This window comes from Lytechinus pictus, chromosome 7 (genome assembly GCF_037042905.1).
Source record: "Lytechinus pictus isolate F3 Inbred chromosome 7, Lp3.0, whole genome shotgun sequence".
NCBI classification, from domain to species: domain Eukaryota; kingdom Metazoa; phylum Echinodermata; class Echinoidea; order Temnopleuroida; family Toxopneustidae; genus Lytechinus; species Lytechinus pictus.
In genome coordinates this window covers 36,629,278-36,654,768 of record NC_087251.1, presented here as the reverse complement: position 1 = coordinate 36,654,768, position 25,491 = coordinate 36,629,278, and the positions used below count along the sequence as shown (strand labels likewise).

At 36.0% G+C, this 25,491-nt stretch overlaps 2 long non-coding RNA genes across 2 annotated transcripts; one reads left to right on the top strand and one right to left on the bottom strand.

Annotated features, from left to right (window-relative positions):
- The first annotated feature begins 449 nt into the window (after positions 1–449).
- LOC129264444 (uncharacterized) lies at positions 450–12,742 on the top strand. The gene is made up of 6 exons (XR_010294211.1): positions 450–1,616; positions 3,118–3,464; positions 9,589–9,693; positions 10,311–10,499; positions 10,710–10,886; positions 11,263–12,742. It is a non-coding gene; the product is annotated as an uncharacterized LOC129264444 (long non-coding RNA).
- A 6,129-nt stretch (positions 12,743–18,871) lies between these two features.
- LOC135154771 (uncharacterized) lies at positions 18,872–25,260 on the bottom strand. Its single transcript, XR_010294210.1, has 2 exons — positions 25,031–25,260; positions 18,872–23,099 (listed from the first exon to the last, which is right to left on the bottom strand). It is a non-coding gene; the product is annotated as an uncharacterized LOC135154771 (long non-coding RNA).
- Positions 25,261–25,491: the final 231 nt, after the last annotated feature.

The following is a 25,491-nucleotide window of genomic DNA, read 5'->3' as shown; positions in this document are numbered from 1 at the left end:
TTTTGTCTCACCTGCATAGCAGAGTGAGACTATAGGCGCCGCTTTTCCGACGGCGGCGGCGGCGGCGACGGCGGCGGCGGCGTCAACACCAAATCTTAACCTGAGGTTAAGTTTTTGAAATGACAGCATAACTTAGAAAGTATATGGACCTAGTTCATGAAACTTGGCCATAAGGTTAATCAAGTATTACTGAACATCCTGCCTGAGTTTCATGTCACATGACCAAGGTCAAAGGTCATTTAGGGTCAATGAACTTAGACCATGTTGGGGGAATCAACATCAAAATCTTAACCTAAGGTTAAGTTTTTGAAATGTCATCATAACTTAGAAAATATATGGACCTAGTTCATGAAACTTATACATAAGGTTAATCAAGTATCACTGAACATCCTGCATGAGTTTCACGTCACATGACCAAGGTCAAAGGTCATTTAGGGTCAATGAACTTTGGCCGAATTGGGGGTATCTGTTGAATTACCATCATAACTTTGAAAGTTTATGGATCTGATTCATGAAACTTGGACATAATAGTAATCAAGTATTACTGAACATCCTGTGCAAGTTTCAGGTCACATGATCAAGGTCAAAGGTCATTTAGGGTCAATGAACTTTGGCCAAATTGGGGTATTTGTTGAATTACAGCCATAAATTTGAAAGTGTGTTGGTCTAGTTCATAAAACTTGGACATAATAGTAATCAAGTATCACTGAACATCCTGTGCAAGTTTCAGGTCACATGATCAAGGTCAAAGGTCATGTAAGGTCAAAGAACTTTGGCCATGTTGGGGGTATTTGTTGAATTGCCATCATATCTCTATAAGTGTATTGGTCTAGTTCATAAAACGTGGAAATAAGAGTAACCAAGTATCACTGAACATCTTGTGCGAGTTATAGTAGTTTTCAAAATCAGCACTGCTGCTATATTGAATTGCGTGATGCAGGTGAGACGGCCAGAGGCATTCCACTTGTTAATAAAATGCGCAAACCCCATTGGAAACACGTACTGTAGCAGAGCGATACAACGTTTTGACTGACCGCGCGCATTGAAATCGCGGTCAGGGTTGTTGTATCCCCTATGTAGCGTTTTTGTACAGGGGAAATCTAAACCGCTCAAACCGAAATTATAAGCATAGAGCTCTTTTGCGATATTTTCTCTGATCCTTGGTTTTGTGTAAAAATAAGGATACCAATGTCAAGCAATCGTCTTAGTCTTTCCAACCATACATTTTTCTAGCAATGAATATGTTGTAAGGCTGGAGAACTAAGTGTGACATTTATAGTAAACTTTGAAGTCGATTTTCTCTGAAATGGGTTTGCACCGTCGTATGTGGATACGATGGTTCGGATGACCGCCGACAACATGTGTAGGCCTTCACAATTCTAAATTTTACAGTGTACATGGGCAGGTTTGGTTTATCAGTCGGCCCTGTGATCAAGAAGGAAGCTTTATGTTTTGAGAATTCCCTAGTAATTGACCTTTTTTTAATCATTTATGACAGAGTGTGTTGCTTTTGCTAAGCAACTTTTCAACATGAAGTTTGACGATCAGAGTGAAGGATCAGTGTCCAGGATGATGTCATGGATTTTACTGCTGCTCCACTATTCCAACACAGATAGGTAAGGTCTTCACTCTTGAGTTGTTGAACATGATTAAATTTCAGTATAATGTTAATACACATTTTTGCATTGACTCCAGCCCCAGTTATCTCCAACTGGAGGGTAGTTTTACAATCAGGTATACCTAGTTGTCTTATTTGAATTTAAAAAAAAACAAGTTTGTTTTGTTTTACCTCATTTTTCTTATGTGGTAAACAAGTTTTAAAAATTCAAATTGAGAGCAGTTTTGTGTCGTTTTTGTCTCGCCTGCATAGCAGAGCGAGACTGCCTGCTTTTTGTACGTCGACAGTGGCGTCATCAACACTGAAATTTGAACTGTTGACCAGTTCAAATATTAATAAGTATTAATATTAGAAACTTGAGGTTAAGATTTTGAATTTTCAGGATGATTTTGAAAGTATAAGTCCCTATTCCATTAAACTTTAATATGATAGCTATGAAATGTTTAATGGCAAATGGATGAATCACTAAGTGAACTTGAAGGTTAAAAGTCATTTGGGGGTCAGTAAACTAATATTAGAAAAAGGAAATTAACCAGAAGTTAGGATTTTCAATTTTAAAGATTTTAAAATCATCAGTCAGAATAACATAGACATAGTGGTTAACAGGTATCAGAAATTAGATGAATAATTTCAGGTTACTAGGTCAAGGTCAGTGGTCATTCCAGATGAATTAACTTGGATGAGACTTGATATGTTGTTCATTATTGTAACAAGAAATATGTAGGCCTACTCACATTATATGTATGTATGAAATGGAAAACAAGTTTCTGAGTCAAGGTCAAATTATGTAATTTGAGATTTTTAATGAACTTAAAGGTATTGTTTAACTTTGTGAGCAGCCGATTTAAAAAATTCTCAAACCAAGATGAAACATGTGTACAAGTGCATGTATTAGAACTAATAAACCCTGAAAACAACCATTATTGAGAATGAAAAGCTTAAACTACAAGGCAAACCCCGATTTTGTAAATAGGTGTCTTATAGACGCCTAAATAGTACACATAAGTGTATGGGATGAAATTAAGATGGTGTTTTCGGTCACTTTATATTTCAATTTTTGAAGCACTAAATAATTATTTTCGAAAACAATTTTTTCTGGGCTTCATTTTTGTAACATATCACAGACACAGGTGACAAGTGTGACCTTCTAGCTCAGATTTTTAAAAGTCAAACCAATGTTAACCAATCACTTTAAGATTTTATTATCAAGTAAAAGGTTTTTTCTCTATTTTTTAAATTCATTTTACATGTAGTTTTCAAATATATATTGAATATGCATTAATATAAGCATAAATATGCATGAATATAAGCAAGACTGCCAGAGGCATTCCACCTTCTTATAATTATGATTATCAATCTTTGTAATATCATACTGTATGTCAACCATAATATCTGTAAAATACGTTTCAAAGTGGAATATGCATACTGGTACATGCTTGCAATGAATAAGGAGTGAATTGAATCAAATTTAATTGAAATACTTTATTTCCTGTCGACAGGGCAATAGAAGGTTTGGAACCCCTACAGATGGTTGCCTTACAAAGAAGAACAGCAGAAGAAGGATCCGACGGATAAGGCGAAACAAAAGGGACTCTCCACAGGATGAATACTTCAAAGCACTCATCAAAGAGTTCTGCAACTGGGTTTCAGGGTTTGGGCTGGAACAACAATTGTGTAGGAAGAGTCAACAATTCACAGTATCTATTCTAGTGGTTATCAGGCAAAGCCCGCCCTCTCTGTGCTGATCCATGTCATCGAACGGACAAACGTTCCCGCAGAGCTAAGGGTGCCGGAATAGGCTCTATTACAGACTTCGGAACAGATGGAGAAGAAGCAGAAATAGTTGGTGAGTAAAATAAGATATCATAAATTGCCTGAATACCATATGCACACCTTATGACTGGTCCACGATCTGATTTTAGAAATTCGTTACATAACACCCACCCAAGATTCAGCGATGTTTCCGAGTCCAGTCAGTCTGATTTGGCCTTCCGAGTCTGAGTCCGGCATGTCCGAGTCTGGCTCATGTGCAATGAATCCGAAACAAGTTCCACATTCAAAATATTTGTACTTTAAAAAATATATATATGTATAATATATAGGCACAAAATAATTATAGGACAAAAGTATGTAGTTGATTCTAGTTTTAAAATTACTTGTAGTGAATGTCCTTAGAAACATACCAAGATTAAGTTTTCACTTGTTTCTCAGCACCCTCCTTGTTCTGTAAGCAAACATTCCCCCAAACCTTCAATATACATGTGTAACTGTAATCTGAGAAAATATTCTGCCAGATATGGTGAACAGAGATTCAATTATATAAAAGATACACATATCATATCTCATGTTTTGAAAAATTCCTTTTCAAAATTAATAAAACAAACACTTCCGAAAAGCACCGTTTCTTGCCGAATGCAATGGGAAAGTGGTGACGTCAAACACTATATCATAATGCCTGTAGCAGACGATATCCTACACAAATGTACATATTTTCAGTACGATATTTTTTCCCTGAAAACTGGTTTTCATATATTTCACATGGGTACAACTGATAAAGATACAAAGAAGAACTTACACAAACGCCAGGGGCGGTATTCTGAAAACGTTCTTATCTTATTCTTAATTTTGTTCTTATCTACGTCACGTTCTCAAATTGGTATTCTGAAAACGTTCTTATCTTTTTCTTATCTTGCTTTCCATCCTATGCTGAGCGCGTAAATTTATTACACGCGCATAATACAAAAGCGCGCTAAAAAGATAAGAACAAAATAAAGATAAGTGGTATTCTGAAAACGTTCTTATCTTTTATCTTTCTTATCTTTTACGATATTTATGATAATATTTAAGATAGCTAGAGGGTTATCACATCTCACGATTTTTGCGTTCTTTGTTGCTAAAAAAAGATGGCCACTGGTAATAACATGTATTCTTTCCATCCTTTCTTTCATCCACCCTTTATTTTGTTTTTCACCTTTTTTTCTATCCTTTTGTCTTTCTTTATCTATTTCACTTTTTTTTCCTTTCTATCTGTCTATCTTCCTTTCTTTCATTCTTCATTTATATCTTTTGCTTTATTCTTTTGAATTTTTTAATATCTTCTTTATTCTTATTTTACTTTGTTTCATTTATTCTTCATCTTTCTTCCTTTTTTATTTTCCCTTTTCGTTCTTTTTCTTTCTTTCTTTGAATTAACCTTTCTTTCGATTTCTTTCTTTAGTCTTTATTTTTGCTTTAATTTATCTTTCATTGTTTCATTTTCCTTTTTTCTCTCTTCCTTCACCTTTTACATTTTTTTATTCCTTTTTTTTCTCTTTCTTTTTTTTCTTTCACTCGTTTTTTCTGTTTTTCAGTTCTTTATTCCTTCATTTTATCCTTTTGATTTTTTTTTTGTCCTTTTTTTCGTTTTTTCCTTTAAGTTTCTTTCTTTCTTTTTCTTCATTTAAGTTCTTTTTGCTTGCTTTCTTTCGTTTACTCTTTCATTATTTTCTGCTTTGTTCCTTTCATTTTTTTTTTTTCTGCTTCATTCTTACCCTTTTCTGTCTCCTTTCTTACCTACTTTCTTTCTTCCTGTTTTATTCTTTATTCGTACCTGCTTTATTTACTTTTTTTTCTTTACTTACTTTCTTTCTTTCTATCTTCCTTCCTTCCTTCCTTCCTTCCTTCCTTCCTTCCTTCCTCCCTCCCTCCCTCCCTCCCTCCCTTTCTTTCTTTCTTTCTTTCTTTCCTTATTGTGCACGTGTCTCGAAATAATAATCAGTCATTGCGTATAAAATGCGCCAGAAACAGTGTACGCGCTTTGCCCATGATATTCTCTTGACATAAGGAACGCTTCTATTGGTTATATTGACAGTATAAAGCGCATTTTGATTGGTAATATCTTTAAAATGGGCGTGTTGAAGATAAGAAGGAGGCAGTCCTTACAGAGATAAGAACACGTTAAGAAGATTTTCAGAATACCGATTTGCAATTATTTTAGCGTCTTCTTATCTCAATGAGATAAGATAAAAGATAAGAACAAAGATAAGAACGTTTTCAGAATACCACCCCAGGTGTTTCAATGCCGGGCTTACAAAATGCACAGGAAGGATTATTCCACTGAGTTTTTCAATTAAAAATTTATAAATACCAGATTACTCCCTTACTTGATTTGATCTAACAAGAAAAGACCACCTCATCAGTTATGTGGCTATACAAGGAAGGGATACACTGCAACGTCTGCAAGGCGGGCTTTTCATATATGCGAGAGTCTAGGTTTTCCCCCTACCTAATGTGCTTGTTGCACTTTTCAACCATCACAGGGTTTAAACAAGCCCTACATGTATAATTCCACCTGTGTTGAACTCCCTCTCAATAGGTGTGCTACTTGCAGGAACACCGAGGATTTTCATGACAAGTAGGTGAAGGGCTGGGTATTTAACACGGGCAGAATTGCCAGGGGCCCAGAAGGTGATGGCATCTTGGCCGTTAGTTTCTGTTGCAAGGTAGTTGTTCAGCTGAGCCCTTGCTTTGTCTTTGCCCCCACTCTTTACTCGCTTGGGAATCATTCGGTATTTAGCTGTTAAACGCAGGAATTTTGCTGGCATCTCCTCATCCTTGATGGTGCTGTTGGTTGCCATTCCTTCCCCCTCTCTACATCTTCTGCATTACTTAGCCTTCTCTCTGCCATACTGATGACAAGCTCTGTAATGAAAATAAAAATGGAAACAAATCTTAAAATACATATATCTTGTAATTCTTGATCAATCTAGTTACCTGCAATAAATCAGATACGATAGAAAAGAAATGTAACAATTTTAGGCCTGTTTTGGGTATACGTGTACACGCAGGGTCAAGTCAGTGCACGTGTACGGAATTCTATGACCGTGTACACTGTATCATCTGCATAAAACTTGCGTGGGAGTTGTAAACAAGCGAATAAATATTTAATTGAACAACATTAAATTACCATGCTCACAGCCTCACATTAATTCTAAGTTCTCAGATGCTGCACAAGTTTTCATCACTAAAATTCCACTTTTATACCCACCCTTGGAGTTCTGTATTTGCGCGAGAAGCCACAGCCCCACTTACATGTCCATTTTTGTCTCGCCTGCATAGCAGAGCGAGACTATAGGCGCCGCTTTTCCGACGGCGACGGCGGCGGCGGCGTCAACATCAAATCTTAACCTAAGGTTAAGTTTTTGAAATGACATGATAACTTAGAAAGTATTTGGACCTAGTTCATGAAACTTAGACATAAGGTTAATCAAGTATTACTGAACATCCTGCCTGAGTTTCAGGTCACATGACCAAGGTCAAAGGTCATTTAGGGTCAATGAACTTAGACCATGTTGGGAAAATTATTTTCAAAATCTTAACCGAAGGTTAAGTTTTTGAAATGACATCATAACTTAGAAAGTATATGGACCTAGTTCATGAAACTTGGGCATAAGGTTAATCAAGTATTAGTGAACATCCTTCTCGAGTTTCAGGTCACGTGACCAAGGTCAAAGGTCATTTAGGGTCAATGAGCTTTGGTCAAGTTGGGGGTATTTGTTGAATTACTATCATAACTTTGAAAATTTATGGATCTAGTTTATGAAACTTGGACATTAGGTTAATCAAGTACCACTGAATATCCTGTGCGAGTTTCAGTTCACATGACCATGGTCAATGGTCATTTAAGGTCAATGAACTTTGGCCATGTTGGGGGTATTTGTTAAATTACCATCCTAACTCTGAAAGTTTATGGATCTAGTTCATAAAACTTGGACATAAGAGTAATCAAGTATCACTGAACATCCTGTACGAGTTTCAGGTCACATGACTATGGTAAAAGGTCATTAAAGGTCAATGAACTTTGGCCGTGTTGGGGGTATTTGTTGAATTACCATCCTAACTGTGAAAGTTTATGGATCTAGTTCATAAAACTTGGGATATAAGAGTAATCAAGCATCACTGAACATCCCCTGTGAGATTCAGGTCACAAAACCAAATCAAAGGTCAGTTTAGGTCAATAAACTTAGGCCATGTTGGGGTAATTGTTGAAGTGCCATCATAACTTTGAAAGTTTATGGATAGAGTGAATGAAATGTGGACATGGGTGTAGTTGACAGTCTTAAGTCTCCGTTCAAATGTCATTTATGGTCAATGAACGTGGTATTATGTCATTATATGAATGATGTTTTTGTGAATGATTATTTTATAGTAGTTTTCAAAGTTAGCACTGCTGCTATATTAAATTGCGTAATGCAGGCGAGACTGCCAGAGGCGTTCCACTTGTTATGAATGAAATCTGTCTTGGGCTGGGCCGGCAGGGGCAGTGTGCACGAAGTTTACAGTTACGTTATGCTTGATAAACCAATGAGCTATGAGCTTTTGCCGCACCTTCGCACATGCGAGCAAGGCAAGAGTTCAGTGGCTTGTAGTGTACGCTGTACACACTAACTGTTTACAAGCAGAAGAGCGGCACTACGACGTATCATTTTCTATTCACCTTTTAAAGTTTCCAAAACGACAATCTCCAAGTTTTTGGTTTTGGAAAAAAATCACAAGGAGAGAATTTTTTATTTTTTAAAATAAAGTTTCGCTACTTAAAGAGTCTTCAAAATATTCACCACGATAAAAATTCATTCTGTGGCAATGAGTCACTGTTCTGCGATCACAAAGGGCTCATTGTGGGTCCCTGGTCCAGTTGGGACCATGCCGTACTTCAAAATTCCTTAGAATCTTCGCTGAAGGAAGTCCCTCATTGCCACAACAATGTGCCTGCATTCCCCCCCCCCCCTTGGCCAGCCACTTCCACAGATGACTGTTCAGGTCCAGGACCACAGGAACCACCTGGCTAAAGGTGCTGCTCTGATCTCCTGAATTATGAAAAAGAATATTTAAATATGATACTTTAAGTAATTGTTCCTTCAAAAGTACAATCTTTTTTTTTTTTTATAGATAATTCCCTCAAATTTCCATAAAATTTCTAAGGCTGTGTAAAGGTTGAACAAAGCGAATCAGAATAGTGAATTAAACTTTGTAAAGTGCATCCTAATAACAGTCTTTCCAGAGGATCCCGGCTTTGAGGTCCACCTCATAGTCTGTGAAAAACTCTTTCTTGTGTTCATGAGTTCCCCATCCCGGAATGTTTCTTTCTGAACAGTTTGGTTTATGTGCTTCACTTTCCCTGCACACGTTGCCTCCAGTTCCTTGTCTGATAACAAGGTCCCTACTTTAGCAGCCTCATTGACTCTGTGTATATGTGTACTTCCCTTGTTTTGTTCTATTGATTCCTTGTGGTTCTGCTGCACTGTCACTCTTGTACCGCCATTCTCTATGCTCTTGGAACACCTTTCCTTCTTTCCCGTAATATGTTGTGGTACTGTATTCACACACATGCACTGTCTTCCCTTCTAGAACTCTATTTACACATCCAAAGTCCCGATATCCCGCCCTATCTGCACTTGTCTTGTATCTTATACAACTGGGACATCGTCCTTAAGTATGATTTTATTTCAGGTTCAAATTAATTGTAAGAATACTAATACATGACACAATGTTTGATAATTGCAAGCCTTTATTTTGGAGTAAAGGTCAAATTGGTTTCAAATCGTAGCCAATCATACCGTTGTTCTGACGTCATTGCGACTAGATATTCAATTCAGTCTTATTCTATTAAGGATGTTACATGTAGCAACATACGTACTTGTATGATGATTTAGAACTTTAAGATGTTCCATAATATCAAATGCATCAAATTTTACCAAGTTTAATGAAAAAATCGGATCACAGACCTATGGTAAGGTTTGGAAAGACATATCTATCCTATAAAAATTCAGTTTGCTCCCATCCTAGACAGTTGATACTAGTCGGGTTTTTTTTTGTGCAACAAATTTAAGATAACAAGATGCCACCATGTTTCTCTCTATTAATGGTAATTTGTAATTAATAATAATTATTGATGAAATAATAAACTTAAATGATTTTATCTTTCGTAAAAGAAATGCAGTACGGTTCAGGGAATTAAACTCCTCAGCTGGGTCAAGATGATTTACAGGGCCTGACACCTCAAACCAAAGACACGGAAAAGACAACTGGCATCAGAGGTAAGGATATTGAAAATTATGATGATGGTAGTAATTATAATAATGATGATAATTAATTATGATAATGGTTGAAAAGTATAAAGTTTGTGATTGAAATAATAGAATCAGATCACGTCTCTGTTTATACTATTGAATATTGAAATCTTAGGTTTAAAGTTTCTGAAATGTCTTCACAATTGACCTGTTGTGTAAAAGTAGGACATAAGGGTAATTAAGTGTTGCTGATCATGTGGCATGAGTTTCATATGAAATGGTCATGGTCAAAAGTCATTTGTTGTCAATGAACTAACTATGACCATGTTGTGTCAATATCATGATCACTATCATTTTTTATTACATCACATATTAAATAGGGAAGATTAAAAATGGCATCAATTATTCCAAGGACAATAAGATGGACAGTGAGGCCAGTCAACGGGGTATCCAGAACATTTGCCTTTCAAAGCCTTAGATTATTCCATTGTACATTCAATGGAAAAGAGAAATGTTTGATATTTCAACACCACAAAGTCATCAATCCTGTGCATGATTTGTGTGATGCAGGCGTGACTGCCAGAGTCATTCCACTTCAGAACCGAGAACTAAATTTTATCTTCTATTTTCATTACTCTCTCAAGCAAGCACAGAGTGCTATCCACGAGAGCACATCCCTGGAATCAAGGGTTTATCTGGCAGAAGTGGTCCAACTGAAAGCAGAGAATATGGAGCTTGATTAAGAAGAATTTGTTGTCATGCTGAGGGATGAACTCGACAAACTCGGGTCAATGGTCAAATAAATACCCAGCAATAGGCCACCAGAACCAGTGGTAAGTTGTGCAATATCCCTCCGTGGCCTTTGATTCTTACATTGTATAATCAACAGGTAATGTAAAAAAAGAAAATACTTGATATTTCAATATCACAAAGTCATCAATCCTATGTATATTGATTTGTGTGAAGCAGATAAGATTGTTTGAGTCATTCCACTTCAGAACCAAGAACTAATTTTTATCTTAAATTTATGTTTCTGTATACAGAAGGTATAGAGTGCTATTCAAGAGAGCAGAGCACTGGAATGAAGGGTTCTACTAGCAGAAAAGGCTGCTGTATATGGAGGTAGATTAGGAAAAGTTGGTGTCATGCAGGAAGATGAAGTCAACAAACGCGGGTCAATGATCAAGAGAATACCCAGCAATATGCCACCAGAACTAGTGGTAAGTTGTGCAGTGCACTTTTTACGATTGTTGACACAGATAATTCATGTATACCAAAATAAACATTTTTAATGCACTGCTAAGTCCCCTTCACAGTGAGTCTCAGAAATTGCAAGTATACATTGCACCTGAAATTGCAATATTCAGACATCTTTTCTAAAAGATATCCCATTTAAAATACTAAATAAGCGAGTGAATTTTTAAAGTGTTTTTGTCGATCTATGTACATATAATGATTTCATCAAATAAAAATTTGTTGAAATTCCTGTATGATTGTGATAAATACCAGAAGTGCATTTTTCCCAATGCAAACTTTTTGAAAAAGAAATGTTGTTTTTAATAATATAATATTATTTCTTTCACTTTACACCCGCAGTCGTGTCACTCAATGTGCATCATGGATACACCCCCTATCTGATGTGAACCATTTACCAAGCATAAATGATAGAGATAGTCTATCAGAGACAAGGACGTGGCACCAATCTTAAAATGATCTTCTGTTTTTTTTTAAGTGATCGGGTAGATCAAATTTATCAAACCTGTTATCAGTTTAAACTTTTATATCAATTAATCCAAAACTTTTTTGTTATCAAATGTGACTTTTACATTCATTTTCCCTCATGAACCCATTTTAATGTGTTTTATGGTGACTTTTACATAGCTCCAATCAGCAGGTCCAAGCTATTATCTCTTTGCTGATGTTTGATTGTATCTGAATTGTCTGTTGTGTCATTATTGCATGCATACTATGTAGGTGTTGTGAGGCTTAGAATTAACCCTAACAAGAGGGTGGGGGTTCCCTTGAAATCTTAGTCATCGACTGCCATTGCACCGATAGCTGGCATGCACATTGCCTTGGACCTAATCTACAAAATCATTGGTATATACTTCATGAAAATTGCTATAAATTGATTTTGCTAATATATTTGTAATAAGTATGCAAAATCATGCTTTTTGCTTCCAAAATAAAGCTCCAAATGTCCTAATTTTTGGTGCAGAAAGTATTTGTGGTGGTCTTGTCAAATGTTCTTGGAAAAACTGCAATATCAGGCCAAATTCTTATGTATTATTTTGTTTTTACGATTTCCTATGTATTTATTTCTTTTCGACTTCTTGCATTTCATTTAATAGTTTTTTCATGAAATTCTCTAGTGATACTTAAAAGATTGCAAACAGCATAAAATATAGTAATGACAACAAATATATTCAGTTATTCATATGTGGTTGAAAGCACAATTTGTATTGAAATTGCATACAAAATCATGTTTTTGAGCAAATTTTAGTCTTTAAAGATGCGGGAGAAGTTTTGTTTTGAAAACATTATGCGAAACATTGATGGGTGCCCTCTAATGTTCCAATGTCTGTTTAAAATCCATTTTTTTTCTAAATGTGTCCTCCCCCCAAAAAAAAAAAAAATCTAACAAATAGGTGATCAACAGAACAAGTAATCAAAGATTAACCCTTCATAGAAAAAATAAGTGGGTGACATTATGCCTCTCACAACTAAAAAAAAATATAATTTCACTTCTTTAAAACTCAGAAAAATTAGGAAAAACAAACAATTTTTTTAGTCAAATGAGACAGCTTGGTACACCCCTAGTTGTAAAATAATCTATATTGAAATAATTTGTTCTCTCTATAACTGAAGAGATCAAATCTTGTCTTTCGATCTGTGTTTTCCTTCAACAAGAAACTTACCCACATTGTGCCACACTCAACCCAGGTTAAGACAAAAATCCATGGTACTAGTAGATAGGTCAGATGGTGTTACTGTGTTAGAAAGTGCTTTCATATTATTGGATATTTTACCTTTTTTATAAGTATATCAAACTAGCAATACAATTCTGGGAAGTGTTTCATCAAAAGAAAAAAGAAATCTGACCAGTCATGTTGAAAGCATTAACACGCTCATAATCTTTGATACACAGTCTGATCAATTCATTTGCATTAGAGCGCGTCCTTTGAGAGTGATTCAAACAATCTATTGATCTGTTATTTTCCACAAGCAAGTAGCTATTTAATCACATTTAATTTTTTGTGAAACACTTCTTTAATTAGTCTGCACACCTTGCGAGTGGTCCACGATCTGATTTTGGAACAAATGACATTTTGCTAATTTTCTGAAATGTGATCGACTACTATCTTTTTTCGAGACTTGAATTAACTGAGTATACTAAATAATTTTGGATGATTTTAAGCCTTTAATTTATTTAGTAAAGGCCAAGTTGGTTTTTGATTGTAACCAATCATACGATTGCTATGACGTCTTTTTGACTAGATTGTCATTTTGCTTTTATTCAAATGATGATGCTAGCATAGTCACAGATTTCAATATGAGTATATTCATTGGATGATTTAGAATTTTACACAGCAAGATGTGACATGTCTCTATGTTCACAAATACTCCTTTAATAATAGGTTCGCAGGCCAATCAAAAGGTGTGCGGTGACCTTTACATCAATGTCAGATAGCTTGGACCTGCCCTACAGTGTACAATTGTCTGTGCTATATACAATACTTGCTTTGTATTCATGAAGTGTATTTTTTTTTCTTTGTTGAAAAAATGAATTGTAAGACCAGCAGCCCAGAAGATTTATTCAAGTTGCAGGACCATAGCAGTTGACCTCGTTGATCAATGATGGTAGGCCCTCATCCTCACAAACATGGCTTCCTGTCTGGTTTGAGCTGGGTTCTTCCTGCCAAAATCACACAATTAGTGACATCAGTACCAAGAGATATATTTTTCAGTGTGCAGTGGGCACTGGACACAGTTGTGCATGATAGACAACTTGCCACAATGTAAGTGCTTTAATAATGATTTCAATGATATTTTGTGTAGCCGAAAGTATGTGAGACAATGCAATCAGTTTTCCAGTAATTATGTACTGAGGGCAATAACCTTTGTGAAAATGTTGGGTTGCAATTTTCCCCATATCAGGAATTTCTCTTATTTTAATGACTGTAATCCCTACTCTTTACCTTCACTGGTATTTCTTCCCATTTCTGTATCCTTTTGTTAGCTGTGCCAAATCAATCCAATGATTATAGTCTTTCTTTAAATTCCTCCCAGTACTATTTGTTCTAGATGTTGCTCTGACTTTATCTTTGTTTCACATTGTTACAACATTATATTTGCCATGACTGATTTAATAATGTGCTAAAAGATAAACAATTTTTATTAGAAATTTATATATACAGACATTGATCTCATTTTTTTAATTGCACAGCAATAATAGAGCAATGTGAATTATTTTGCAATATATATATTCTCCTTTTCTGTATGTGTTCTTTTTTTGGTCAGACTAATTTGAATAAATATTTCAAACTTTATCAAGGTCATTTCACCATGTACGTACATAGACCTCATGTTTGCTGAGTGTGTGTCCATAATGTATTCACAGAATGTGAAGAGATAATGTGGACTGCACGAATGTTAAGATATGTGATGATCAAGGTAGATTCTCAAAATAGGTTTGTCTGCCCAAATCTTCATCTTCGGATATAAATTTTTCATCCATTTTTATGAGGGTTGTGCACTTCAATGGTTTTTCCACAATGTGTAAAAAAAATGCTTCTTCAATCAGAGCAATATATATAAGTCTGGAATCTTGATTCAGAAGTGCAATGTCAAATTTTGATTTCTAGAGCCTTGCCAGTGTAGTGTTTCAAGTTGACCCATTTAGATATTTGAAATATTGACTTTGCAGTTTAGCCAATATGGCTTTGGAGCTCTGTGACATTGATCAAGATCGATCAAAAATTGGTTTGCACTCCAAATCGACGCAGGTAACCATTTGTTCTGCACAAAGAGAAGAGAGAGGAACTAGTGACGTATGTTCGGAGAGAGTGCTGCTGACTTCCAGAAATTTGTTTCAGTTGCATGTGACTTTATATTTGGTGTTTGGAATCTGGTTATGCTGCGATAATCTTCAAGTACTGTCTGACCACAAGGAATGGTGTTCCTTTCAGCTTACGCATGATATCCAGAGCTCTTTAAAACCTCGTGCAAGTCACATGCTTCTTGGACTAAAAAATGCTGCATTTCTTGTGAGAGTGTTGGCATCTTTGTGTGGCATTAGAGGAATTCTCAGTGGATCTAGTTCCAGTTTGTCATTTTTGTCTTAGCCATTTGGTGTGTTGTGTTTATTGGATTTTGTTCTCCTCATGCATGCCGATCTTGTCACCAAAAGGGAAGCTACTTACATCTGATACATTTTCTGGCTTAGTCTGTAACTCTACTTATTAAACCACATGGCACTTGTTTGAATTCTAATAAGGCAGATTCTTGAAGTCTTTGTCAACATTCATATTCTGTGTCCAGGAGGAAATGCTCTTTCTTTGGAATGAAGTTTGAATAGATTTTCCTGTTCAGAGGAAACATCACATTTGAGGTATTCAGAAATATAATCCCTTAAAGTGAGGGGAAGTTAGTGTTTAACCCTATATAGCCCAGGCTATTTTAAAATTACAAAGACCAGGGAGGGGGATGTTTTGTTTTTTAGCCACCGCCCCCCCCCCCCCCCCCCCCCCCCCCCCCCCCCCGCTGGATAGGGTTAAGGTATGCAAATTCAAAAGTTTATTGATATAAAATCCTGACATTGAAGGATCATCATCAAAAACAAAGAAACATCAGAAGAAAAAAATGTAACATAATAACGGATAACTTGGATAGCATGTTAGATGCGAGATACATATCAATGCATAAATATAGTACACACATATACATAATATACCTAAACATAATACACCCATACCTATACAAATATATAAACATAATATTATCTTTTTCTTTTAAGCATCCTCAGTCTCTCCACGTATATATAACTTATTCCTATAACACATATTTTGCTGATATCCATGTCATTGCTACCTAATATCATTTGGAATTTGTTTTTGTTAGTTATTCTTATAAAATCCAGCAGCACCTCCTTTAACTTGTTAAATAATTTATTTCGGGGTTCTTCAAGGGCCTTACAGTGTACAGAGAAATGTCATCCTCTACATAAGTCGAACAAACAGGGCTTATTCTATCGTTTAGGTTACTGCAATCCTATTATATCTACCTTGTTCTGTCATAAGGTTACTATTGCTTATTCTTAACTTTGCAAAATTAGTGATGTGCGTCTTTTCAATATCTAATAGTAGGTAATTTTCAATCTTATAATCTTTTTTAAATGTTTTATAGGTTCTTAGTTTATTGCATTGGTCATGGGAATATTGGGTGTTATCATTGAGACTGTTTTTCCATGATATTATATAACGATCATCGAGTTTGTCCATAATTGCTTTCAGAAGTGCTCTTTTTGAGAAGGTTCCCTGGTTTTCCCACACATGAAGAAAACCGATTTGTTTTGATAATATTCGTATGTAATTTTGGAACCCGTTATTGAAATAAAGCGGCACATCATATGCTCTTTTTACAAGACTGTTATCTTTTATTGAAATTACGTGATGCCAGTATCCGATGCTATGTTTTAAAGCTGAGATATATAAGGGATATCGCCCAAACTCGGCCAAAATATCACTATTAGTTGGTGATCTATGAACACCAAGAACCGTTTTCAAGTATTGGTTATGTATCTTTTCAGGAAGAAATGATTTATACAGTTTTTCTATTTCTTTATCTTCACGTAAGAGCGTTGGTAAACTCCAAATTTCAGTACAATATGCATGTAAGCATGTACCTGCTTCCTGCTTACCATCGCCAGTTATATTTGGAGGTCCTCCACTCAATGATTCAATTTGTTTCTGATCTTGTGACATCTAAAAATCTTTCATGGGAACTTGTGAGTCTTTCACTTCTTTGCAATGATCATACAATGCATAATTTGCAGACCATCATAGAATTATTTCCTTCTTCTTGCTTATAGTTCCTTTGATCATGTCAGAGAAGTTTCTCAGCCAGGTCCTGAAGCTTGACATAAAGTGATGCTAGGCTGTTCATTCATCCATCTTCCAGTCTTTGGGTAGGGCAGTGATTGGTAGATTTTTACAGCAGTGTCTGTCCCTTTGGCTAAAGAAATGGTTTCCTATGTCCAATGTGGATCAAGTTTGGGAAATTTTGTTGGGTGCTGTCTGTCAGATTTGACATTGCATGTTTTAGAAGATTGTTCTAACACTCCATTTGGTTAAAGAAGCGGTTTCTTCCAACCAGTCTGCAACAAGTTTGGGCAATTTTATTGGGTTCTGTCTGTGGGAGTTGCCTTTGGTTCTTGATGACCATCCAGCTGAAGAAATAGTTTTTTTTACCCTTGGGTGCCGTCTCTGAAATTTGACATTTTGCTTCACTACTAGGTTTCATGCATTGTATTGTAATAATTGATGGGGGATTATAAACCATTGTGGGATATGAAGTGTACTCCCTCAGGACAAGCCTATGTTGAGGTCCTAACTTATTAGATCTATCTTTCATTGTCGGTGCCTCGCCTGATCTCTCAGAGTTCATGGTTATGTGATGGATACAGTATGCAAGCAAACATTTGGTTCTTGTATGATGGTGAATGAATAAATTAGCTTGAAAGGAAAAAAATAATTTTCTGTTGGTTTTTTTTTGGATAAAAATGCAATGTTCATTGAAATTAATTGCATCATGTACAGAAAAGGTATATATATTAGCAAAATCGTAATATTTGCTCTTGAAAAGAAAAGCCCACCCCCCCAAAAAAAAAATAGCCAATTAACAATTTTTTTAATGTGATATAAATTGAATTGTTTGATAAAAATATGAAATGTGAAAAATTATTAGTAATAGTACTCAAAAATATTAATTTGAAAATTAGAACATTTTAGTGTCAGTCATGAATTGTTAATGTTTAAAAGATGTGAAATGATTGAAATGGGCAGATACATGGAGCATTTCATGATGAGTTTTGTTAGTGATTATCACTGACCAAAATCTTCATGAAATGCTTCCCTGGATGGATAGTACAGGGAGGTATGGGAAGAGAGCACAATCAGTGGAGGGGAAGGGGAGATGGTTGTAAGCAGGGGCCACAGAAGCGGGGGGGGGGGGGGGGGGCTGGGGGGGCTTCAGCCCCCCCACTTTTTTCCAAAACCATGTACAAAAACGTCAAAATGACCATACGATTGTGATTTTTTGCATGGTCAGCCCCCCCCCACTTTGAAAACCGTTCCGTGGCCCCTGGTAAGGAAGGGAGCAGATTAAAGGAAATAAGGTGGTGGTTTTGTTCAAGGGTGAATGAAAAACTACAAAGGAGATTAATTATTATGGCAGGAAGAGGGAGTAGTTGGGAAAGATGGGGGGTTGGTAAAGGAAATTTCTTTTTATGAATAAATGTTTCCCCTAAAAAATTAACTGTTGCCCCCAGCAACATTATCACTTGGAAAGTCGATGCATTGTCTTTCATACTCTTGGCTACACAAAAGATCATTGAAATCATTATTAAAGCACTTTCATTGTGGAAAGTTGTATACCATGCACAACAGTATTCAGTGTCCCTCTCTGGTACACACTGAAACATGAGTCTCTCCGTAGTGATGTCACATATTGTGTGATTTTGACAAGAAGACTCCAAGCTCAGACTAGGCTGCTGGTCATTTTGTGAGGGGGTAGGGTTTGCCCCATTGAATTAAGAGGTCATTAGCTGCTATGGTATCTTGTATACTTGAATGAATCTTCTGGACTGCTGGTCATTTTTTTTATTGGCTTTTTTTAAATCTTTAATAAAAGGTTTTTGAAAATGAAAATTGCTTTTCAATTATGCTTATTCTGTCCCCTGTGAATATCATCCTCTTACCTGCCCCCTTTTAATCTATTATAAACCCTGAACATACACCCCCCCCCCCGTGCAAAATTTGGCTTTGTTCCTTAATCCCCCATGGTGGGCCCCATTGTATTAAAGTAATTTTGCCATCCATTTGGTGGTGCAACAAGCCCAAGATGATGAAGTTTTTACCTTTGTAATATATATCTCCCTTTCCATTTTCTTTGGGTTTTTTTTGGGGGGTCCATGGTATACCATTGGATGGCAAAATCACTTAAATAGTATACATTACACATCAAGGGCATTAATAGGAATTACACACACAAGATACCTTCGGAACAGTTCTAACATGCCCGAGGCGGAGCTGAGGGCATTTGGACTGTCTCAAAGGTAACAAATTACAAGGTAATTATTCTTATGCCCAAGCAAATTGATGTGTATTATGTTTTATATAAAATAGAGATGTGGATCCCTATTTTTTTATAAATCTTCCTCATTTCAATACAGGCAAAATTATTTTTAATTTTTAGGGGCTATTTTCACAACTGCATAAATCTGCAATATTGGATACTGAACGCTTTCACAGTGCAGTTAATGGGCCCTTTTGAACATTTCAGGGGCAAAATCGCCCATCGCCCCGGGTGCCTTGTGATACTGTCTCAATACCAATACCACTAGCAATTTTTCTTATTAGCTAAATTGTGTAACTGGTCATGTGATAGATTTGTTGAGCCAATCATCTTCTAAGGATCCGTATCACTATTTTATATTAATTTTTATGCAACAGGGCCCAGGGCTGGTATTCTAAAAATTGTGTTATCTTAACGTTTGTATCTTTGCTAGCATGTTTGTTATTGGCTGACATAGTGATTTTTTTAAGTAACCATAAAATCCAATTTTTGAATTCATGGCAGTTAATCCAGAATACAGAAAATGTAATACAAAACATAACATGATTTTCAGAATATCAGCTTTTAGGTTGTCATGGCTACTGTACAGTGTGCAGAACGTAAACCAAATTTAGAAGGCTAATGTATATTTTAATTGTTTATCGTATAATTCCTTTTTTTCGAAGGAAATTTCTAAGTAGGCCTATATTTTCCTGGTACAATATTCATCTTTTGAGTTTTGAGAAGAAAGGCCATGATTAAATTTAAATTTATGCCTTAACATAGTGATCACTATCAATATACACCAAGGGATTTCTTTTCTGTGTCATAGACCCTCATGATTTGGATTACTCTTTTTTGCACTGTACAAGCCAAATAACCTTCAACTAGCCCCCCCCCCCCCACACACACACACACACACAGACTCCTCCCAGATTCTAGTCTTGGTAAAATGTTGCAAAATGGATTGGAATTGATGGACAATGTGTCCTTAAAAAAAGATAATTATAATCACTGTAAATACTGCATTATGTCATTTTGAGAGTAAATATTCATTATCAACACAAATGAAAGTAAACTTGGTAAAATCCACTTTTTGTCCATAAATCCAAAAGAAAAATCATGAGTAAATTGTTTAGTATTAGTGAACACCTCAATAACAATGCACTTTGCAACATTCCAGGTTTTATTTTATTTTATTTTACAAGAGTGAACTTCAGAAAATGAAAATAATTTTTTTGAAAATATTTTGAAATCGATACCAGTTTAGATTTACTTGAATAGTATTTTCCGAAAATGTGCTGCATATTTCATCACAGATTCAATTTGTATTTTGTAATAGTAATCAATGCATTGAATGACACAATACATATGGAACATAGTATGGAATTCACAAAGCAAGAATAAATATTTCAAATTGGCGCTGCTTAAGGTTAGTCTTCTTCAAAGTTTTCAAAAGGATAATCGGAAGTTTGTTTAGTTCTATTGCTGAAGTGATTATTAGATCAGATTTATCAATGCATTTCGTGAAATTCACTCATTTTCCAAGAGGTCAGTGAAAATGGGGGTAGAGACTAGAGAGGGGAGTTAGAGGGAGAGAGGGAATGGAAAATAGAGAAAAGTTGTCACAGAGAAGGTATGGGATGATAAGATTGTTTAACCAAGTAGAATGACCGAGTCGTGGGTCCGGTTGGATGTGATTGAGCCAGAGTTATAGACAAATATCAAAAGACTAAGAATATTTAAAAAGTGAATTAAAATGAGAAGAGCTGAAAGATCGCTGAAAATCCGTCAAGAATGAGAAAGGGGATGAGATATGAAATGGGGCGTTCAAGGTGGATTTGAATGTGAAGAGGGATAGAGGGTGAATACTTGATGAGGGGTTAATTTTGAGGGGGATAATGCAATAAGGTTTGCGTTTTATATTAATGATAGATAGAAAAATGAAGAAGGGGTTGAAAGGAAATTCATATAACACGAAGGAGTGAGGGGGCAGTTGTAATCGGTCGTGAAAGAAAGTTGAGAGGATTTACCAAGAAGGAAAGCATTAAAATGATAAATGCAAATTAGCAGTGACAAGTAGATGGGTAGAGGTGGAGAGATAGAGAGATATCTTCAGCAATATAGAATATAATGGGAAATTACAAAGTTTAGTGATCATGGAAATACAACAATTATGAGGGAGATCGAGAGGGGGGAACAAGTTTTACATGAAACCGGTACGAGAATAAATACAAATACACAAAAGAAGGTGTAACACGATAATTTACTAATCAATGGTCCTGGGTGTCGTTTCATAAAGCTGTTTGTAAGTTACGCACGATTTTACAAAAGACTGGAACATGTTTTCAAGTGCCAAGTCAGCTTCCTAGGGATCAACCATTTGCACAAGAAAAGGTCAACAGTCTTGTGTAAAGTCATCCGTAACTCAGGAACGGCTTATGAAATGGCTCCCAGGCAAAATAATGAATTCACAAATATAACCCAAATATCATTTGCTGAGGAACTTATACCAATTCGAATTAACAGAAATCGCATTTTAGAAAATATGCCTCCCATATTTCATTCTTAACTAAGGCTGTGTGAGATACCATTACACGCAAAACATTGAAACAATTTTGTTTTTCGAACTCGACGCGCAATTTCTTTGAAAGATTTCTTTTTGACAACGTAAAGCTTACTGTATATCAGGGGATAATTCAAATTTTTATCCACGAAACGCAATTTCCTGTGCTTTATGCGCAAAGAGCAATAGATAAGTAAAACATTGAAATTAAGAGGTAGAGATTGTCAAAAACTCTTTGTTCTGTATTTTTCATTATTATTTTAACAGATATACGGAGCAGAAACTGGCAAATAATAGAGGCCTACACTTTATCAAAGTTATAGATTAAATCTTAACCCACAATTCCTGTAAAATCTTTTGAGATCCTGAAAGGAAAAATCTTGCGAGAGAGCAAGGCGACTGTGCTAAAATAATGTTGAATTTTAAACTCTCAAAGCTTCATTTCTTATGCTTTACTTTCGGCATTCGGATTTTTCTTGCTTTCCTCCTTTATATATATATTTTTTTTCGTTTTCTGCACCCCGCTCAAGTTAACGCGTGCAAATATTTCTTTTGAAATAGGCCTGTTTTGTTCCAACGAATCATATTGTAATATTCAAAGGATAAGTCCACCCCAAATAAAAAGTGGATTTTAATAAAGAGAAATATCAAACGAGCATAATGATGCTTATTTTAGAAAAAAAAATGCATTCATTGCACAACAAAGTGATATGCAAATAAGAGAATCAGTGATGTAGGCCACTTCACCCACTCACTATTTCTTTTGTGTTTTATGAAATGAAATATTGAATATTTCAAATTGTGCAGATTTGCCAAGAAATTGTCTTAATGAATTACAATTTAATTATGAAAATCCCTCATTTTCAAGGAGGAATCAAGCCTTGATTCACAGTATGAGAAATTAAGACATGTCATATTTCATGAAATAAAATCATAACAAAAGAAATAGTGATTGGTCGATAAATGTTTTGTGATAACTTTCTTATTTTACATCCGATGTTGATGAAGTTTTCATAGTTCTGCTCGTTTGATTTTCCTCTTTTCTTTCAATTATGTTTGTTGGGGTTTCCGGCATGTAACAAAAGTCTTCGGTCTCGGGCCGGCTGAAGACCAACTGGATCCTTGATCACTCCCCGGGATCACCCCTCACCATGATGAGACTGCATCGGATGAACTTTCAAACCATAGAAACGACTTGGTATATTCATCGATTGAAGTCCACCATCTACATCCTACTGTCCTGGTAAAACCGATGGGTCCTCTCGGATTGGCTGGTCAAAAGCGACGTCGGACCTCATCTCACCGTAAAGTAATGATACAGATGCCTTCCAAAGAACATTTTCCTATCCACCTGTACCCGCCATCACCTCAACCCCTGATGAAAACCTGCTCCATTCCTCGCTGACTGACCAGGCTACATCAAATTCCAGTCGTGGCTCAGGATGTATATGCACTATCACCATGATCACTATCTCTATAGGCGATCTTTTTCAATGGGATAGAAGTATTGGTTGACTCCAGGTTCATTCTTGCGCTGAAAGTCAGAAACGTAAAGAAAACAAGTGAAACAGTCTTAAACATATACCTGCTCCTTTTCTTTTCTATACAATAATGTAACAGATCATGATTCTCATCATTATATTGCCCAGTTTCAAAATTAGCTACCTCTATGGTAAGGGGCTCGGGAGCCGATCACAATAGTTTTCCATGATAGTTGGAATAATCAAAGCAAACATATTTGTAACTGATTTTCTTTTTATCTGATGTCTCGTATCAATTTGGGGGATCCCTGCAACCCAATTTAAGTTGATTTCTATTGATGCACAGTGCGGAATATACGTCTTGCATAAACTTATCGACTAATTTTTATAATAATTCATAAAAAGAATATTTTTCAATTTGTTAAACTCCTTTCCCTAAAAAAACGTTCCAGATCTCAACCCTGCAGTGACGTCAGTCGTCATCAGAGTCAACGCCGGGAGTCAACGTGACTTACTTACAAATTACAATGGACAATGACAGCATAGCTGTAGTCAATGGAATTAATCGTAAAAAAATATTCTATGATGATTGCTGATTAAGCTTTGTGTTACGGGCTCCTGGAGCTTTTGTCGAAGGAAAGTCCTCCCCAACAAAAAGTTTATCTGAATAAAAAAAAAATTAAATAGGCACAACGCTGAAATTATCATCACATTGGACGGAATAATAAAGTTCCTTTTTTTAATTTCGTTCATTTTCACAAAACGTTACTAAATACACAATCTAGTCATTTGCAACTGATAAGTTGATGATAACACACACTTTCTATAGTTCTTCTACATTTACTACATGAATTGTGAAATATTTTAATTTGTGCAGATCCCGGGGGGGGGGGGGGCACGTCCATAGACGAGTGGATACCATGCGCGACCATGGGGTCTCGAAAAGCACCCTAAACAAGTATTTCCATTTTCTGAAAAAGTACCCCGTAACAAGTATTACGTTACGTTACTGTAACGTGCCCTATCTTGAAAAAGACATCCTTTTTACGTGTTTTTTTTTTGGGTCGCGCATGGTATCCACTCGTCAATGTATGTGCCCCCCCCCCCCCGATGCAGATTTAACAATAAGGAAACTAATCATTGAATCACATTATGTTGCATTGATGGTAATTCAATTTCACGTGTTTATGGAGGAATAAAACCTTGTTTCACATTACAATGAGGACTGAAATTAAATATTTCATAATTGTAAAAGAAATAATGAGTGGGTGACGTCATCTGTTCCCTCATTTGCATACAAAGCACGATGTGCATATAAGTTATGAAATGACCACTGGACCACTATTCGTTGAAAATATACCAACTTCAGACAAGGGCGTCGCGAGGCCTTTTCCGGGGGGGGGGGGGTGGAGGCCCTGATTACCGACAAATATCGGTACCTATTACCGACGAAGAGAGAAAAAGGAGGAAAGGGTGCAAACGAAGAGGGGAAAGAAATGAAGGGAAGAGAAAAGGGGAAATGGAGAGAGGAAAGAAAGGAAGGGAAAAGAGAGAGAAGTAAAATATGGAACGAAGGTAGAAATGAAAGGAAGGGGAAAGAGAGATAGAAAGAGCAGCAAGTGGAGAGGGAAATGAATGAAGAGGGGAATTAAGAGAGAAAAAAAGAGAAGCAAAAGAATAGAGGAAAGGGAGAGGGGGTGCAGGGGAAGTTAGGACAGACTCTGCTAGATGACTCATAGGTTGATATCTAGGGTGGGGCTCTCTAATTTGTTAGAAACGTTTGTTTTCTTTTGATTTTTCTCATAATTTCCCCATAAAGTAAAGAACTGACAAGTAAACTTTCAGTTAATCTCGAAAAACACACTTTTTTATGCTCTGACTTCATTGTACTCTACCCTTGTAAACATCTGTTTATTTGCGACATTTTTAAAACGTTCCTAAAGAAAATACCTATTTGAACATTAAGATAAATCATTTCACTGACCTGGTTATCAGCAAACTGCTAATGTTTGAAATCACCTTCTGAAGTTTCAATCCTTTCCTACCATATATGCAGTTTAGGAAAATAAAATCTGTCTGATGTCCCGTTTTATTTGAGAGCACCTCGCCGTCGGTTTAGATTCTGCTGCGTGGCGCTTAGGTTGGAAATTGTTATTGCCAAAGACACTACTTGCATTCCAGTTGGGAAAATCCATTCAAACTCTTCTGCTCATCAGCTATTCAAATTTTCCCGCCATTGTGTGCTCGTTTCCGCCCCAGTGCATTACAATGGGCTATTGTGGGTAGACATTCGTCGTTTTGTTAATGGTTTACCATGATTGCCTTCGTACATGTCGTTTTAATATAATCACATTCGCAAAAAATAAATAAATATGATTTATACTAAAATCTTCTAATGTCCCTATAATTTAATTGAGAAAAATATGACGATTAATTTTCATTATC